This window comes from Notothenia coriiceps, unplaced genomic scaffold, assembly GCF_000735185.1.
Source record: "Notothenia coriiceps isolate Sejong01 unplaced genomic scaffold, NC01 NC01_scaffold00008047, whole genome shotgun sequence".
NCBI lineage: Eukaryota > Metazoa > Chordata > Actinopteri > Perciformes > Nototheniidae > Notothenia > Notothenia coriiceps.
The window spans coordinates 226,790-231,173 of record NW_011340748.1 but is presented as its reverse complement, the minus strand read 5'-3'; the positions used below and the strand labels follow the sequence as shown (position 1 = coordinate 231,173).

Genomic DNA, 4,384 nt, shown 5'->3' with positions numbered 1-4,384 from the left:
GAGTAGTCAAGAGGAGAAGAGATGAGTTTTGAAAAGGGACTGGAATACTGTAAGGGTCTCAGAATAGCGGAGATCTTTAGATCGATATGTTCAAAACGTTTTTTTTCAAAATGTAAAAAAAATGCCTGAAATTATAAATAGTGAAAAATTAAAAATAAAATATTTCTAGTGTGAACCAAAATATAATACTAAATATTATACACGTGATTTCTCTGAACCAAAATGACAAAAATAGCATGAAAACACATATTATTCTAATACGGGTCCTTTTTGGGTCCAGCCACTCTAAGGGCATCGAAGGGTTAAGTAAAGTGTTTTGAGCTGAAACCCATGTTTCTCTTTTTAATAACAAGTGCCTACTGAAGGTAAGTATGTAGCAACATTTAAAATGTCAGACTATTGCTTACCTTATCAAACAGCTCCTTCGGTGGGATCTGGAGGCAGCCGCAGTTTACCACCTTGACATTTGTTTTGGTCCAACAGCACTACGCCCAAAGGTCACAGGCTCATAATGGCTGTTTACTGCTGTGAAAATACATATAGTTGAAATGCCATGACATTATTATCGCAGTATTTCATCAGCCGCTGTCATTTTTACCAACTGAACGTCCGTTAATGTGAAACACTGATCGGGGCCCAGGACTAACGCTCAGACAGATTTACGATGGTTGGTGATGGATGAACCGAGGAGCCGCAGAATACTCATTTAAGTTTAATAAGTCCTCCGAGGTTATACATTAAACACATGTTAATCCATCTGACTCTTAGCCGAGCTGCCACTAATGGTGACCATGAGCATAATGAGAATACTGCAGGGAGGACGTCTTTAAATAAAAGATCACAATAATATTCCTCCATTTTAAACTCTTAGTCATAGATGTAGCTGTCATTGTAATTATTGCATTCTTTCTATATATGGATTGTTGTTATGTGAAGTAGTACAATGCACACAGCTTGATATTAATATCATACAATAATCTTTTACATTTTTCGTACAACTTTTCTATAATTTCTGTAAATGAGAAACTGTACTTATATACAATCAAATTTGTTTTTTCGTTGCATCTTAAGCACATGTATTTAAGAAAATGGCCAATAGTAGCAACAGAATTTCATAATTATCATTGAGTATCAGAATTGGTTTGGATTTCTGTATAACTCAACTTTGACTGGATATGCTTTTACAATAAGCACCATCATTTGGAATAAAAATAAATAACGATAGCCGTTCAACATAGTTTAAAGTTTGGGGTAATTCACATGTGCTGCTGAGACATTTCCCCTTTGTTTGCAGTCTTTATGCTAAGCTGAGCTAATCGACTGGAGACACTGATTCTGAAGAACACGTGTGATGTTTAAACATTATGCCTAAACTTATTATTACTAAGTATGTTCAAGACTAAAGTTGCCCCTTCTGTTTCGCTTACATGACACAAAGCTACGAGGATGTGTCGTTTGAATCCACAGGGGAATATCAATGAAAATCCTGTCTTTTGAATAAAGCTTAAGGCTAGATTTCCTGTCATTATTTGAATTTAAAATGCAGCCGTAATAGCTTCTCAGTAGCAGTAGACACAGCACCCTACTGTGAGCGCTGTCTCTTCCTAAAAGTCTCTATCAGAGGCATTCAACGTCACTTCACCCGCACAGCTGCACCATAGAGAAGACTTTCACACAAAATGCAACGGATGCACTGCAGTCCGTCTGTCTATCCCTCCTCCTCCTGGTTTTCTTAATACTCCCGATTGACCCAAGAACACCCCGCAGAATGAGCCCCGTCAATACGGGGCTTTCATCTCGGTCCGGTGGAGACACAGGGCTGCTCTGTTGTGCTTTTGGTCGGGAGTTAACAGGACCTTTGAGCCAAATCGACCGTCTCCAGGAAATTGGCCGAAGACGAGTCTCGCCCCCTGAGAGGAAGAGCTGTCTACAGATTATTCAAAATGTGTGGAGGAGGGATTGAATCAGTGCTGTCACTGGGAGTCCTCTGTGGAGCTGTGATTGATTTGGCAGAAAACTAATTGCAAATGACATCACTTTAATTATCATTTGTGGACTTTTGGTGCAATCTTTTTTCCGTCAGAATTGAAGCTTGTATGGAAGCACAGACCAGGAGCTAATCCTCCATACTATGTTTACTTTTGCACCATCAAATATAATTACATCTTGGATTTGAGAAATGCATTGCTTCCTTTTTGGGTCTTCTGAGTCACTGAGCTATGACCCGTCCTTTTTTTTAATCGAGGAAAAAGTGCAGTAAGCCAGGGTCGTGCTGTAAAGTATTTTTAAAAGCAGGGAGTTTTTTTGGCAGAATATCAAAGGCAGAATCCGAGGGACGACTGCGTCTCACATCAAGTCTTTTTTTGACCCCGAGCTGCTTCTCAAAGATGTGGTTAAATAATGTTATAAGCAGACAAACAGCTGGATGTCCTGCAGAGACAACAGCCACTAAAACTCTTTAAGAGGAACTCCAGTTAATAATCCAGTTTTAGTTATTGCTTGGCTGTCAGGCTGCTTCTCTGTGTGTGTTTTTATGTTGCTAATGATTCAAAATGCGTTCTCTGATTATGTTCTGTGCTCCTGAAGGTTCTGCTCGTATATATATCGCAGTTTGTGTTTCTCAGTAGATGTAAACCAAACAAAACATAATGAGATTGGGTGTTTTTTAGTCTGTCTGCGTCATTTGCATATTGGCAGAAACAAACAAAACATTACCAGACCTCTCCGGTTTGCATTTTAATGTTGCCCTTTGAAACGCTGTCCTATATTTATATGCAGGTGTTTTTACAATGAGGAGAAATGCATCTTTGTTTTTGTTTCTTAGCTCAAGGGGAAACTAATTTTCTCCATGTTGTGTTTTGGCAATACCTGTCAGTTTCTGTTATTCCTCCTTCCTGTCTATCTTTAGATTACCTGGAGTTAAACTCGGGTAAACATTCAGCGCGAATATCACTTCATTTCATTTGTATTTGTTCCGTTCATGGTGTGCACAACTTAATGTATAACAATTATTTACAAAACCGTTCCCCAAAAGGAGCGGGGAGAAGAAAATAATCTTATATTACCTGCCCCTTTCTCCCAAAAGCCTGTCCTTCATATTTTCTTATTCACAGCCAATCATAACAGTGCCGTAGGAAAATAAGAGAAACACAACAACTTAGAAAAATAAAATACTTAGTTCCCACTTGACAGTTAACGGAAAGAAACAAAACACCTGCATGTGTGAGTTTCCCCTTGTTAGAAAAATATCTCTGGTCCCCGGCTTGATCTTCAATCTCAGGATCCATGTATTTCTGATGCTCTCCAGAATGGAAGTAGTCATCACATACAGAGCATCAGCTAGTTCCTGAACAGTGTCCTTCACATGCTGATACAAGAGAGGGAGTTACACAGTCACAAGATGGATGCCGGTTCTGTCATGTACAAAATACCTTTTCTCAAAATGTTGGCTTTTTTCAGAAAATATCAAAATTCACACTTTTATTCAAAATATCAAAATCCTAACTTTTTTCTCAAAATCTCAAAATTCAGACTTTTTACTCAAAATCTCAAAATTCGGACTTTTTTCTCAAAATCTCAAAATTCGGACTTTCTCTCAAAATTCTGACTTTTTTCTGAAAATTCTGACTTTCTCAAAATCTCAAAATTCGGACTTTTCCTGAATACTTAAACATGTTAATAATCCCTGGTCCCCGGCTTGAGCTTGAATCTCAGGATCCATGTATCTGTGATCCTCTCCAGAATGGAAGTAGTCATCACATACAGAGCATCAGCTAGTTCCTGAACAGTGTCCTTCACATGCTGATATCCAAGAGAGGGAGTTACACAGTCACAAGATGGAGGAATAGAAAGCAGTATTCAATGTTTACTTCAGATTAGCTCCACGTCAGAAATGTGTGAGTTTCCCCTTGTTAGAAAAATATCTCTGGTCCCCGGCTTGAGCTTCAATCTCAGGATCCATGTATCTGTGACCCTCTCCAGAATGGAAGTAGTCATCACATACAGAGCATCAACTAGTTCCTGAACAGTGTCCTTCACATGCTGATATCCAAGAGAGGGAGTTACACAGTCACAAGATGGAGGAATAGAAAGCAGTATTCAATGTTTACTTCAGATTAGCTCCACGTCAGAAATGATCATGCTATCATATGCCTCAAACAGTCCTGATGCTCTTCTAGGTAATCACACATCCTGTCATGTTCACAGCTACAGTTGGGATACCTTTGTTAGCACATGGACTCTGATTTTGTTCAGTATTTTCCCCCTAAATTGCACTTTGTTTCTACCCCTCTCCTCATCCTCTGTTTCTCTTTGTTGCAGCTGACAAATTTGACGGAGATCCACGATCAGATCAGCGGGATGGCTCGGTGTCCGTACAACCCGC

The 4,384-nt window shown here is 39.2% G+C and overlaps 1 long non-coding RNA gene across 1 annotated transcript in view; it reads left to right on the top strand.

Moving 5' to 3' along the window:
- Nucleotides 1-4,384, top strand: part of LOC104944398 (uncharacterized) — a 21,052-nt gene extending 16,668 nt beyond the window's left edge. The window contains exon 3 of the long non-coding RNA XR_798222.1: nt 4,321-4,384. This is a non-coding gene — a long non-coding RNA (uncharacterized lncRNA). The remainder of the gene's footprint in view (nt 1-4,320) is intronic.